The sequence below is a fragment of the Panthera onca genome, chromosome A1, assembly GCF_046562875.1.
Source record: "Panthera onca isolate mPanOnc1 chromosome A1, mPanOnc1 haplotype 2, whole genome shotgun sequence".
Taxonomy (NCBI): Eukaryota; Metazoa; Chordata; class Mammalia; order Carnivora; family Felidae; genus Panthera; species Panthera onca.
In genome coordinates this window covers 41,285,267-41,300,556 of record NC_138339.1, presented here as the reverse complement: position 1 = coordinate 41,300,556, position 15,290 = coordinate 41,285,267, and the positions used below count along the sequence as shown (strand labels likewise).

At 39.4% G+C, this 15,290-nt stretch overlaps 1 protein-coding gene and 1 long non-coding RNA gene across 3 annotated transcripts in view; one reads left to right on the top strand and one right to left on the bottom strand.

The window, feature by feature from the left end:
* LOC132680815 (sperm-associated acrosin inhibitor-like) overlaps positions 1 to 15,290 on the top strand; it is a 118,400-nt gene that overhangs the window by 17,615 nt on the left and 85,495 nt on the right. The window lies entirely within an intron of this gene.
* LOC132680814 (uncharacterized) lies at positions 932 to 10,507 on the bottom strand. The gene is made up of 4 exons (XR_013555072.1): positions 10,389 to 10,507; positions 9,214 to 9,239; positions 7,120 to 7,250; positions 932 to 1,428 (listed from the first exon to the last, which is right to left on the bottom strand). It is a non-coding gene; the product is annotated as an uncharacterized LOC132680814 (long non-coding RNA).

Sequence of the window (15,290 nt, the reverse complement as noted above, 5' to 3'; positions counted from 1 at the left end):
CACTGTCCATGACCAAGCCCCAGGCAGTACCTGTCTCCTGAGTTTTGTCTCAGATGCGGGTGTTTTCCCTGGCCCCTTACTTCCGAAGGACTGCGGCTTTGACCCGTTCCGCCCCTCTGCAAGCGGGTCTCACCGAGCGATGGCCGAATGAGCAATGGCTGAATGTCGGCTGCACCCAGGAACGCTTGCTGGACCCTGCTGCTGCCGGTGCCCCGAGACTGCGGCCAGGTGCCTGCCCAGCCCAGAAAAAGTTCACGAGATAGTGTAGCAGCAGCATTTCAGGGATTATGGAAAAATCACAACACACATCTGGCACCAGGCTTCACCCTTAACGACCCTGTACCAGCACCAGTGAATGTGGCCCTTCTCTGGGGTCTGCTGGGACCAGGTGGCTTCAACAGTCTCTACCAAATGTCCTTCCAGCAGTGGAACCGCTTTTTCCCGTGTGGTCCAAGAACCTCCTGGACCCCACTCTGTTCCTGGGGGTTCACCTTTCCCACCAGAGCACTGCCAGGTATGTAGCTGCAGAGTGGCAGCCTTTGCGCTCCCCTTGTTTACAGTCTCAATGGAGTTTAACCCTCTCCTTTCTCCTTTCTCCCTTTTTAGTTTAGTCCCTGGGGCTGTTTCCAATTTTCCACTTTCTCCCCAGCTTCTTTTGGGGAGGGGTGCTTTTCTCATATTCTCCCCCCCACCCCCCCGTCTCTGTCCTCTCTCCGCCCGCAAAAGCGGCTCCCTTCCCGCAGCTTCTCGCTCCCCAAGTTCACCTCTCTGTGCCGCGTACCTGCTGAATTCTGTGGTTTCGGTTGTGCAGATTGTTGTGTTAATCCTCCAATCAGTTTTCTAGGTGTGCAGGATGGTTTAGTGTTGCTCTGGCTGTATTTCGTGGGCGCGAGACACACAAAAAACTTTCATGCTGTTCCCCCATCTTGGCTCCACCCCCACATTGTCATATTTTTAAATAATCATTCATTTTCTTGCTCCCTTGCTGGACTGTAAACTGCACGAAGACATGGACCTGTTTTAATTACAACTGAGGTCCCAGAATTTAACCAAATCTCTCACTCTCATAAGTACTTAAAGAATATTTATTGAATAAATGAATGAATTGTCCAATTAGCATAACAGACTGTGAGTGGCTCAAAGTCAGGGGTCACTTTCAACTCAGCTCTGTATTTCTAGAAACAAACACAATTCTGGCACATCTCATTAAATATATCTTGAGTTAAAGAGGGGCTTTCCATAGCATAAGATTTATTGATTTTTTAAAAATAAAGTGATGTAATGAATTCCACTTTTTGAAAGAAAGACGATGTTTAATTCAAATGGGTTCAGTCCTGACGAATGAAGGAAAATCAGGTCTTATTCTGAGATTTTTTAGTCGTTCTGCATTTTCCACTGTATTGAATTTTCAAAGTGTGTTTCAAAGCTCTAAGAGAAATTGATATAAACATTTAGAGACTATTTGTATTCAATATAACCTTCTCTTCTAATCTAGCTGTATTTTAGTAAGGATTTTAAGGGAAGGGAGGCCTTGATTTGTAAACCCCTGATTTAAACAGCACACAGCTATAAAGGTATGCTCTACCCTCACTCTTCCTTCACCCTGGTGACTCCTCTACTTTGAAATCATGGGGAAAAATTATTAGAGCTTTTAGCAAATGAGTGAACCTGTATATTAAGAAGTATAGGGAGGGACAAAAATGATTCCCTGAGGTACCCTGAGGAACTTTTTTCACTTTTCTGAACCAGAATTACCATAATCTGCCACGATTATGGGTACCTACTGAGAAAACTCTTTGAGGCTCACTGTGAACGTTCTCTATGAACTGCAAGCAGAAAGGATTTTTATTGTTGGGGGCAAAGGACATAGTGGTCAAGAGCAAGATTAATACAGCAATGTGGAAAACAGAAGATATTTGTCGTCTTCAGCAGAAATACAGTAAGAAACGACAGCAAGCCAATGACGACATTTTGTGCTAACTTATAGTCAGTAGACTTTTGCTATTGTATTTTTCATGAAAAAGCGGACCATTTTTTTAAAAAAATTAATAGCCACAGAGGAGCTACTGGGAAATAATCAAAACATTAATCTTTTGCAAATACTTACTAATTCACATTAGGCAACAATTAACTTTGGAGTCTTTTCTTTTTATATGCCAAAAAAGGGAATAATCAATCGCATCCCTTCCTACCACACAGTTTTGGTGTGGGTCTCATAGGTGCCCTGTTTGGGAAGGTACTTTCTAAGCTGTGGCAGGCTTTATATTCTATTTCTGCACCTAGCACAGTATCTTGAACTTACTAGATGCCTATTAAATATTCATGAGACAAATGGATAAATATGAGAAATTGTTCTGAAAAATCCTAAAACTCTACCCAAATAGAGATTCTAATCATGAGATAAGATAATGAGAAGTTTAGGGGCACCTGGATGGCTCAGTCGGTTAAGCGTCTGACTTCGGCTCAGGTCATGATCTTGCAGGAGTCCGAGCCCTGCATCAGGCTCTGCAGCCTGGAGCCTGCTCCTGATTCTGTGTCTCCCTATCTCTCTGCTCCTCCCCTGTTCATGTTCTGTCTGTCTGTCTCTCTCTGTGTCTCTCAAAAATAAATAAACATTAAAAAAAATTTTTTTTTAAAGATAATGCGAAGTTTAGCTTGAAGGTTCTGGATGTCAGATTGGTATACTTGTCTCTTGGTTTCTCCCCTAGTGAGCTATGACTTCTTGATGCATCCCTAAATTACCCTCAACCTCAGTTTTATCATCTACAAAATGGTAGTTAACACCAATACCTCCTTCATAGGATCGTTTTGAATATTGAATGAGATAATTACTATGTAGCAGCATGCACAGTGCCTGGCATATAATAGGCACAAAAGTTACATTAGGTTTATTTATAAGTATTCAAAAGATCCCCATCATGTATTCTTGCATATATTTTATATTTTCCTGTATACGTAATAAATATATTTTTCAAAAGTCTGATCATTTTATATCCTTCAAAAGTATGTATCATTTTATATCCTTAGATTTTCCTTTTTTTAGCTCAACGTTATGTCATGCTTATTTTTAGAAAACCAAATACGTAATATCTAGTAAGCTTTCTTTTTATCATACATGGCTTAAAAAGGATGAGCCTTTAAACAAAATGTTGAGCCAAAAGTCTTCAGTGTGCTTAAGCAGATCAACCTTCTGACTTCCCCAGGATGCAGAAACAACGTACTGGCAGAACCTGAACTAGAACCCGAAGGAGAGAGGGAGGCACACATGCAGATAACATAAAGTTGTGCTCGGTGCCCTCAGCTTATCATGAATGTGTCCTGGCCCCACATTTGGAATGAAAATCTGAGAAGTAAGAAACTTCAGGCTAAAGGAGATAAATGTGACAGCTGGGGACTCAGATAATTCTTACATGTGAACTCTCTGAAATGACCAGGGAGGGCAAGCTGAATGGATTTCCCACTGGCCTGAGACAAAAAGAAGATTAGCAGTAGGACATAGGCGTACCAAACACCAGGAAGATGAATATGGACAAGGGTATTTAAGTGGTGGTACCACAATAGGAAAAGGAGCAGATTTTTTCTGAGAAAAATATATTTCCTTCCAGGGCTACTAATGTCTTTGTACTTGTCTAAGAACTACTTAGAAAATGAAAACCTTAGAAAATACTAAATTTCTTTCCAGCAAAGTCAAAGGGCATTGGAGCATTGATATTTGTAGAACTCCTATAAACAATGACACAACTGCTTCCGTGACTTGTTTCCTAAGAAATATTGACTACAGATGTACTACAGATTATTGAAGCCGATCATCAATTATTAGAATATCTAATTTTTCCCTAGCATGTTACTCTTTTTTTTTTTTAATTTTTTTTTTAACATTTATTTGTTTTTGAGACAGAGACAGAGCATGAACAGGGGAGGGTCAGAGAGAGGGAGACACAGAATCTGAAACAGGCTCCAGGCTCTGAGCTGTCAGCACAGAGCCCGACGCGGGGCTTGAACTCACGGACCGCGAGATCATGACCTGAGCTGAAGTCAGCCGCCCAACCAACTGAGCCACCCAGGCGCCCCTCATGTTACTCTTAAAACTATTACGCTAAACTGATCCGTACATTATTCTTTGAGAACACCTTTATAACTTTCTAAGGATAGGGCCCAGAATAGCCAAGACGATTAGTAATAGAACAAAGTTGAAGAATATATCCTTCCTAGTTTCAAAGCTGATGGCAAACTTCAGTAGTCAAGACAGTATCGTATCAATATATGGATAGGTATACAAACCTGGAATAGAATTTAGAGTCCAGAAATAAACCCTTATATTTGTGATCAATTGATTTCAACAAGGGTGCTGAGACAATTCAGTGGGGAAAGAACAGTCTTCAACGAATAGTGCTGGGACAATTGGATATCTACGTATGAAACAATGAAGTTAGATATCCTACCTCATACCATGTACAAAAATTAACTCAAAATGGGTCAAAGACATAAGTATATAAAAAATAAGTATAAGCCTCTTACAAGAAAACAGAGGAGTAAATCTCTGGGACCTTGGGTTAAAGCACTGGTTTCTTAGATATGACAATGAAAGCATAGCAACAATAAATTAAACATCATCAAATGAAAATATTTTGTGCTTCAGAGGACATCATTAATAAAGTGAAAAGACAACCCACAGAATGGGAGAAAATACTGCAAATAAATATCTGATAAGGAACGTGTATCCAGAATATATGAAGAACTCTTACAACTCAACCATAAAAAGGTGAATAATATTATTGAGAGGTGAGGAAAGGATTTGAATAGGCATTGAACAAATGGTTAATTAGTCCATGAGATGATATTAAACATCATTTGTCACTAGAGAAATGCAAATCACAGCCACAAGACACCACTTCACACCCATTAGGATGGTTATCATAAAAAAGATGAAGAATAACAAGGGTTGGTGAGAATGTGGAGAAATTGAGGCCTCATGCATGGCTTGTGGGATTGTAAACTGTCGCAGCTGCTTTGAAAAACAGGCAGTCCATCAAACAGTTAAACATAGAGTTAGTATATGACCCAGAAATTCCGCTCCTAGATATACGTCTAAGAGAAATGAAAACATATGTCCACACAAAACCCTGTACATGAATGTTCAGAGCAACATTATTCACAATAGCCCAAAATGTAAACAACCAAATGCCCATTAACGGACAAATAAAAGCAGTGTGGTATAGCCATACAATAGACTATTACTTCACCATAAAAAGACACGAAGAAGTGGTATATCTACAACATGGATGCACTTTGATAACCTTATGCTGAATGACAGAAGCCAGAAACAAAAAGCCACGTATTGTATGATCGCATTCATACTAATTGTTCAGAATAAGCAAACCCAACAAGATGAAAGTAGACCAGTGATTGCCAGGTACTGGCGGGATGGTGGAAGGGAGACAGACTTTCGATGAAATTTATACTGAAATTAGATAGTGGTGCAAATATGCTAACGACCACTGCATTGTACACTTTAAAACAGTGCATTTATGAATTTATGATTCACTCTGTTTTTAAATTAAAATCCTAAAAATAAATTCTTAGCAATAAAGAAGTTATTTTTCACTTCCCCGAAACCTTGGGATCCTAGGGAAGAGGGTAAACAGTAAGTTTGAAGGAAGGATGGAAGTGGAGAGCTACTAATAAATTTGGGAGAAGGGGTAGTCTGTACAATTTCTTTTTCTTCTAAGGGATCTCAGCATGTGCCATGAGCTTATCGCGACCACTACAGAGGAAGTCTATTTGATGCGGTTTTGAGGTTGTCTGGGAGGTACTGTTGCACTAGTTGAGGACGACGATCGTACAGGTTATATTTCTGAGGGAAAGAAAAAGTTGGTAAATATGGATGGAGAACTAAGGGGCTAGATAGGAAAGCCTGCTGATGGTGAGGTGACTGGTTATTTTGATTTGTCTGAGACCATTCTCTTTTGGCACCCAAAGTCTCACCCCCCAGGAAAACCCTCAGTCTCAGGCAAACCAGGTTGGTAAGTCATCTAGTTGGAAGCAACACAACAAGGACACTGGTGATGTATGACAAGCATTATGCTAAGCTCCTTTTAGGCCTTAGCTTTTTCAGGTCTCACGGTCAACTTCTCGGGTAATTGCTTAGGTTAAGTTACCTGTCCTAGGTCGTATTGCCCTCTGACTTCATGGAGCTTATGTTTGTTGATAGGCCAAAACCAAAGGAACAGAAACATAAAAATAAAATATCTGGTAAGAATTATGAAGGAAACAGAAGCATACTAACATGAAAAATACCAGAAGTAAATCTACTTTAGACAGGATGGCCAGGGGAGGCATCTGTAATGGAGAAATATTTAGACTGAAGCCGAAACAATGAGACACAACCAGTCCTGTGAAAAGCATGCACTCTTCTTGCAGGAGAGGATGGTTTTTGCCCAAAGGTCCTGAAGCAGCAGAGAGCTTCGTATGTTTGAAAGTATCAGGAAAGAAGCGTCAGTGTTGTCACAGCGTATTTAGCAATTAAAGCAGGAAATATTATCTCAGATTTGTAGCTGAGAACTTGAGTTATGGAGGGGTTACAAGACTTCCCAGGATCACTTAGCCCTGCAGGGGCAGGACTCAACCCAAGGTCTTCTGACTGAGTACTGAGACTTATTGCCATAGTCTTATCTTGAAAAGGGTGATTTTTCTCACAGCTTTGATTTTCAAACATTTTAGGAACAGAAACTTTTTTCACATATAACCTCACTCTGAAACCTAATGTTCAGAACAGGGAGAGGGGGACTTCTCTGCTGGAGTTGGAGGTAGGACTCAGAATCTCAGTTGCTCAGTACCTGTTACCCCCATCCCCCTGAGGTTCAGCCAGCTGGAGTGAAACTCCAAGGACACTTTTAGTTTCCAGAATCACATCTTGAGGGTTTCGCACACACATTCCAAAATGTGTAGAAGGGTTGCTTTTTTTTTTTTTTTCTTTTAATTTTAATTCCAGTGTAGTTAACATACAGAGTTAGTTTCAGGTGTAAAGTATAGTGATTCAAAATTTCCATATATTACCGGTCAGCTACATGTTAAGTTCTCAAAACACGTTTCTGTTTTGGGTTTGGTGTTTTCACTTACATGTTAGCGAAGCAGTACACGCAGGAATTAGAATACGTAACATTATTAGAAGCGCATAGTTGGCTGACTCTTATGGAGCATATAGATTTTTGTTGTATGGTCTTCTTTTGATAGTAACCGCATGGAATGTCCTAAAACAAAACTCCACAGGTCAAACTCTATCCTGTAATGATCTCTTAATGGCTTCTAATATAAGTGCTTGGGAGTTTTATTTTGTGCAGACAGGAGATAATGATAAAATATGTCTTCTTTCACACTTTAAACATCAGAACTTCCTTATTTTAAATTCAGCAGCTGGAGCCTTTGGGGTTTCCACTTAAAAGGCAGCTGAGGCCATATAGCCCTGACCTTTGGCTGTGTAATATGTATCTGGTAGAAGGGAGAGAGAACATTCTGGGAAGTGACAAAAAATGACTACAACCACTGTTGAAGCGCTTCTGGAATCATGTTAGTTCATCAAAACCCCCTTTAACTGTGGTTCTTAGATTGGAATACCCTGCATGGTCCTACTCTGGTATTCACTATAGACCAGTCCTCTGGGGATTAGGAGGCTGGAATAGTGAGACAAGATTTCTTCAATATCTCCCCATTTTATTTTTCTACCTTCATAGTCCCAGAGTTGGAATAAGCTAGATCCAGAGGAAGTTGAGTGACAGAGTAAATTGTCTACAGGGGGGCCTGGAAAGTTCATAAGCACCATGTAATGAGCAGATAAAGGAATGGGCTGCCACAATTTCCTACTCCATTGACTCAGATCACATAATATTTAGATATCCGTAGATCAGGGTGCTACCATATTTACAAAACTTCAGTGGCTCTCATTGCCTACAGCAATGTTTGCCAACTTCAGTCCCTTGGGTCACGATTCCTTCCAAATTCCTGTGCCATTTTTTCTTTAAAAGTATTTTTTACTGAATGGGTTTCCTTTTTAAACTTGACTACTCACCCTAGAAATGTCCTAAACGTTAATATTCAGGATATCTTGGATTTGAAGTTGTAATTATATTTTTTTCTAACACACATCAAAGAACAGTTATAATGATTACAACCAAAATATTCACTGTTAAATTAGCTAAAATGATCACTAATATTATTAGAGGGTACTCAAGTCACTTTTTGAGAAATACTGTTTATGTCTGTCATCTCCTTTTTTAATGAGTAAGGCTACATGATTTGTTTGGGGAGGCTTTACCAAAAAAAGTTTTTCTTTGGTGTACTCTTAAGAGATGAAAATGATTTCTAAAATTGAATATGAGTATGAAAAGAAGGATAATTTAATTAGAATTATATACACAAAGACAAAATTGGAATAGCTTGAAGCCCAAAATAATTTAAGTCACCTAGAACCTAAGGTGAGAAAAGGGAATTCTCCTTTCAGGGAGAAATGCTGCATTAAAGAAGGTATTCTAAGTCATGCAAAAAGGTTTATCTCCCATCAGTACTAGAAGTCACCGTTCTAAGGAGAGAGATGTCTCAATCAGGTTTGTATTTTAGAAGGCCCATATTTAACAGTGTGGGAAAGATTAGTATAGGGATTGACAAACTTTTCCTATGAAGAGCTAGGTAGCAAGTATTTTATAATTTTTAAGCCATATGGTCTCTGTTGCAACTACTCAACTCACGTAGCCTAAAAGCAGCCAGAGCCAATGCATAAACTAATGAGCATGGCTGCATTCCAGTAAAACTCTTTTTCTAAAAATAAAGTGGCCATCTTTTGCCAACTCCTGGATCAGACTCAGTACAGAAAGACAATTAGGTGGCCACTGTAATAATATAGGCAAGAAGTGAGGAAAACTTAAATGCAAGCAACAGCAATGAATTTAGAAGGAGGGAAAAACCCCAGAAATTAGGAGCTTTAATTGCTGGTGGTGTATAAGGAAATAGAGGTGCAGTAAAGACAGGGATGAGTCCTGGTTTACCCTAGGATCTCTTTTGACAGAGTTGGGTAGATTGAACTATATGCATTGCCATCACATATATCAGAAATGATCAAATATTAGCAATTTCATGTGGTTTAATATGGTTCAACCTAATAGAAATACTAGAAGCCTAAGACTGTAAAAATCATTCTCACGTAGGAAGTAGAAAACTTACCTTGTGTGGCCCGTTGCCAAAAATATCTGAAACAAAAATGTTTAGGAAAAAGGATCAAGTAAAAAACATAGTATTTAGATGTGAACAGTTAATTAACCCGTTAAGGAATCCCATCTAAATTAATAACCATGAAAGTCATAGAAAAATATGTGGCTCCTTCAAGTAAGATTTGCCTAGCCGTGCCTGGTTCCCAAAGCACTCCGCAAGCACACTTACTGTCCCACCTGAGAATTCAACCATAACCCATTCCTAGGTTTAATGTTGGCTTTAGTCAGGAGAGATTCATCCTCTGGGACTCAGCATATCATCCACAGTTGGGCCGCTCAGACATTGTGTAGACCCATTTTAGAGAAAGCCTAGTTCTTGATAGACTGGCTACCTGCTGACAGTAATCTTAGATACCTGCATTCTTTTTTGACTATTGCCTGTCTTAAATATCTTCTTTTTAAACTCAATGTGCTTATAAGGAAGGCTCTTGCTGTGTTTGGGATCTCTGTGTCAACAACTGCTTACCCAAATGGTTCCTATAACCTTCATACTTTATATTCTACTTAACAGCCTTGACTTCTTTCAGCTGAGTGTCCTCCTTGCCTACCCTTCTACTTCACCAGATCAAATCTCCGCTGGCAGATTTAATTTCGCCTCATGGGTTTCCTTTCCAATTTTGCTGGAGTTAATTTGAAGAGCTAAGCCCTCTCTTGAGATTTGATAACATCAGGCTGTGCTCTAATAGTAAGCCATGTTAGAAACTGATACTGCTTTGTGTAGAAGGTATTTGAATATGCACACGCACGCACACACATGCACGCACACACACACAGACACACTCAATGCCAGTGTGTGGGAGTATAGTGGGAAAGCATTACGAAGAGAAGAGAAATGAAATTGACTATCAACTCAACAGACCAAATTATTTGTCCAATAGTGATTACACCTCTCATAAATCATTCTTTAAGCTATCTCAAGTCTGAGCCTGTCTATGGCAGAGTTTTTGGAATATTGAAAAATGGATTCACCACTGATATTCATTCTAGCTGAGGTAATAAATTCATCTCTGAGAGAAATTTCAAGTTTCAAAAATCCATACATCTAGAAAACAGTTATTATTGGCTTGTTACTTTCCTTGGAAGATCAGATGTTTACTCCCTCCCCAAAGTTCTTTGACAAATCCTTACATGAGAAATAACCGGTAGCCAAAATAGCCACAAAGAAAGTTTTCATCTTCTCCCAAAAGGAACAACGTGATTCATCTAGTGGCGTTCCCTCTGTCAAGAACTTCCTAGCAAATCCTCAAAGGCTCAATTCTCTTGATGAACTGAGAGTTCTACCCCCTTCTGAGAACCTGAGAGCCCATTATGAAGTCACTTTGCAAATGATCTATTTACATGTGACACCAAGGGCAAAGTCACCAGGTCACCAAAGACCAAGAACACTTTGCAGGCCAAAATATTTCATTTCTAAGAGGCTGTACAGCTATGGCATGATAGCATGATTTGCCACTGATTTGTTTGATTGATAAATTATTATTCAGTTCCATAGAAGTGTGTTCTACTTATTAACTAGCAAGAAGAAACAAATGTGAAAAAGATGAACTTAGAGTGAGTAATTCTGGGAAAAAAAAAAATTTTTTTTAAATGTACATGTCTGTCTCCCCTTCCTCCCAAAAATTCTGATTCAGTGGATCCAGAGTGTGACTCAGATATATCTCACACACACACACACACACACACACACACACACACACACACACTTAAATTGCATGACAGAGTCTGATTCACCTCTTCAGTTGAGAACTGATGGATTAGAATAGAACAATAATGGCAATTTTTCTGTCTCAGTAGAACAATCTCTTTATCCTTTTTTGAAAATTTATTTATTTAAATTCAAGTTAGTTAACATACTGTGTAGTATTGGTTTCGGGAGTAGAACCCAGTGATTCATTACTTACAGATAACACCCAGTGCTCCTCCTAATAAGTGTCCTTCATCCCATCACCCATTTAGCCAATCCCCCCCCCACCTCCCCTTTAGCAACCCTCAATTTGTTCTCTGTATTTAAGAGTCTCTTATGGTTTGCCTCCCTCTGTTTTTATTTTTCCTTCCCTTTCCCTGTGTTCATCTGTTGTGGTTATCCTTTTTTATTGCCATATCCATTCCCACATCCCTGGTCATGGCACCTACTATCATATTTAACACAAAGCATGTTAAAGAAATAATCAGGATTATACATGGAGACTCAAGTCTATCATGTGATTTCAATTATAATACTTGGATTGCATAACAAGGTAGGGACCCAGAGATCATGAAAAATCAAGAATTCCATATTGAACATTGTGTTATGACCAGGTGAAATGGGGCTTAGTTCATACTGTTACTAAAATAAAGACATGAGGCTTACCTCTTAAGGAAGGGCGTGTTATTCTAAAAGTATGATAAGTTCTCTGATTTCCCAGGAACACCAAGTTCTCTTAAGCACTTGTGCTTTGAATAATAAAGATGGACTATTTTAGAACAGATAATTCTTTCTACATTGTGACAAAGATTCTTTGCTTGACTAAACTTTATTAAGACTCCTTAACTTTCTCCCAAGGCCATGTGTGCAGTTCCTTGTCAAACTTAGTTTTTGCAAGAATCCTGCTCAGTTTAACCACAATTGTATTATACAAATACAATTATTTATAAATTAATTAACTAGAAAACAAAATTGTAAAATATTTGCCAGGACTTTTAAAAAAGATTTTATTTTAAAATTGTAAGATATTGAGGGACACCTGGGTGATTCAGTCAGTTGAGCATTCAACTCTTGATTTTGGCTCAGGTCATGAACCCAGGGTCTTGGGATCAAGCCCCATGTCAGGCTCCTCATGGAGCATGGAGCCTGCTTGGGATTCTGTCTCTTCCTCTACCTCTCTCCCCCACTTGCTCTCTCTGTCTCTCTCTCCAGAATAAAAAAATAATAATAATAAACAAAATAAAATTGTAAGATATTTAAAGTGTACATTGTGATGATTTGATGTACCTGTACATTGTGAAAGGATTTTCCCCATCTAGTTAATTAACACATCCATCGTATATTTATCTTTGGTGTGTGTGTGTGAGAGAGAGAGAACATTTAAGTTCTACTCTCTTAGCAAATTTCAATTATACAATACACTGTTTTCAACTATAGTCATCATGTTTTACATTAGAACCTCAGAACTTACCTTAGAGTCTCAACATCTTTTAGCTGAAATTTTGTTAGTATTATCGGCGGAATTTAAATCTGGGAAAACTGACTTCAGAGCTCACCAACCTAACCACTGTATTATTTAGCATTTTGGCTCACATAAAGGGTGCATTGAGGACAAGAATGATCTTACTTATCATTGCATCCTGGGCCCCTAACCCAGTGCCCAGCACCTGATGCCTCAACAAGTGCTGGCTGAGAGATTGTGAGCAAACAATTTTCTGAACATTCAAGGTGTCAGTGGGAAAGGCTGCCTTTTAATGGTCTGACTTTCTCATCTTCAGGGCCATCCAGTCAGAAGCAAGAGTTGAATGACAATCTCTCAGGGATATGGAATAACATTCCTCTCTGAACAGAAAGTTGAACGATAAGACTTGTCTTTTTCAGGAGCTGAGATTCTATGACTCTGTGATTTCCCAATAGTCCTAAAAATGTGTTGTCCCAATGTCTTTCAGGAGAAAAATATATCCATCCATCTGTTAGGTGACCATCTCAGAATCCTCTGGGCAGAAGATAGTCATGGGACTGCGGTTGCCTGGGGCAAGGGAGAGAACGTGGGAGAAAGGGATATCCGGTGTAAAGGCAAGGACAAAGGAAAAGAAGAGGCAAGTGCTGTGCTCGTGGGGCTGAAGTGACCAAGGACAGTGGGATGGAACGAAGACAGATGGTCTAGTAGGGCTAGCCAGGCCTCCTATACTTGCATTGTATTCAATCAAGAGAATTCATCTTGATTACTAAATTGTCTCAGCAATTCGAGATGGTAAAAGCATGCTAGAAATATTTGCTGAGCTGTGAGAAGGCTTCATTTAGGAAAAGAAAGTTTAGGCTGCTTAGGCTGCTAGTATGGATTTTAAAATATTTAAGCCCAGAAAAGCTTATTTAAACTCACGGCGTGACAAATGTTATGTTCTTGATATAATAATTGATGACAAAGACTTTCAGTGTTTTATAGGAGCAAAAGGAGTCAGGATTACCAAAATACTGCCCGTGTTCCTATAGCTCCCGGTGGTTTTCCAAGCATATTCTAATAATAAAGATGATGATGATGATGATGGTAACAATAATAACAGCAGCCACAATAACATATAATTTAACATTGTTAACATCGTTACATGTTCTGGGTACTTCCCTTCCCTTCCATGTGCTCTCTGTTAATCCTTAAAGTTTTTATTTAAATTCCAGTTAGCTAACATATAGCGTAGTATTAGTTGCAATATAGCACAGTATCAGGTGTGCAATATAGTTATTCAACCCGCTTCCATACAACACCCTGTGCTCATCACAAGTGCCCTCTTTAATCCCTGTCGCCTATTTAACCCACCCCCCACCTACCTTCCCTCTGGCTACCATAAATTTGTTCTCTACAGTTAACAGTCTGTTTCTTGGTTTGCCTCTCTCTCTTCTTCTTCCCTTTACTTGTTTGTTTTGTTTCTTAAATTCCACATATGAGTGAAATCATATGGTATTTGTCTTTCTCTGGCTTATTTCACTTAGCATAATACTCTCTAGCTCCAACTATGTCATCGCAAATGGCATATTTCATTCTTTTTAATGGACAAATTATATATATATGATTTATATACACACCCACATCTTTTTTATCCACTCATCAGTCAATGGACACTTGGGCTGTTTCCATAATTTAGCTATTATAGATAATGCTTCTATAAACATCAGGGCGTATGTATCTCTTTGAATTAGTATTTTTGTAATCTTTGGGCTAAATACCTAGGAGTGCAATTGCTGGATCGTAGGTTAGTTCACTCCTACCAACAGTGCAAGAGGTTTCCCCTTTCTCCACATCCTCGCCAGTATCTGCTGTTTCTTGTGTTGTTGATTTTAGCCATTCTGATAGGTATGAGGTAATAGCTGATTGTAATCACTTTGAGAAGTAAGTATTACTGGTTCCATCTTTCAATATATGCAAGAAGGGCTCCTTTGCCCTGGACCTCCAAGTTTTAGGGGGCTTCCCTCTGGATCTTCTCCAGCCATGCCTCTCCTCACAAGGCTAAGAGCCCTGCAAACGCTTGTAATCCCTTTCTAGACTATACCTTGGATCCCTGAACTCCTAAACTTTCTTTACAAACAGACTTGATCCTGCTTATAGGGCCCATGTAAATTTCTTCTTTAGGTCCATCCTCCCTAGTATGCACAGCCTTCACCCCAGGATGTGACCTAGGGGTAACTGCCAGAGTTCAGGTAAAGATTGAACATGCAGGCTTTGGTGTGCAGGGCCTTGTGCAGAAGGCTCTTCAAAACTGAGGTGGGAGAAGAGGAGACCTATTATAGGCTAAGAGAGAGACCAATGCCCTTCTCTCATGCCGCTACATTCCAGCGAGGAGCTGAGAATTTTAAATTTCAGCCTAGACTTTCACATTGCAGTGAAATTATATTTGCCAAGGTAGGAGGATAGAATTTTATTTAAATGTATGTTAGCTGTAAATTTTAAATATCTGAGCTAAGTAAATTGTAGACATATAGTACATGGACTTCCATCTTAATTCTTGCCCTGAGCCCCCAAGTATTATACCTGGGCCTGGCTATTACTACCATTTAAAAAATATGGTAGTCATTCTGAGATAACAAGTGGCTGGTTTATGATCAGAAGCTGAAGTGGATTTGAGGCCAGCGCTCTTTGATGTGAGTGCCAGTGCCCATCTCACCACACTGCGTTTCCTATCACATATGTCCTAACAGGACCCTCCCTTCAACTCAGTGAAGTGTGGTTACTTCTATTCCCATTTGTGCAAATTGGTGAGGACTTCTGACTCATAAAGCTGAAGTGAGTGGCCCAAAGTTCATAGTACAGTCAGTCCTTAATCCGTCTTTTGGCTCTCAGTCCAAGGGTAATG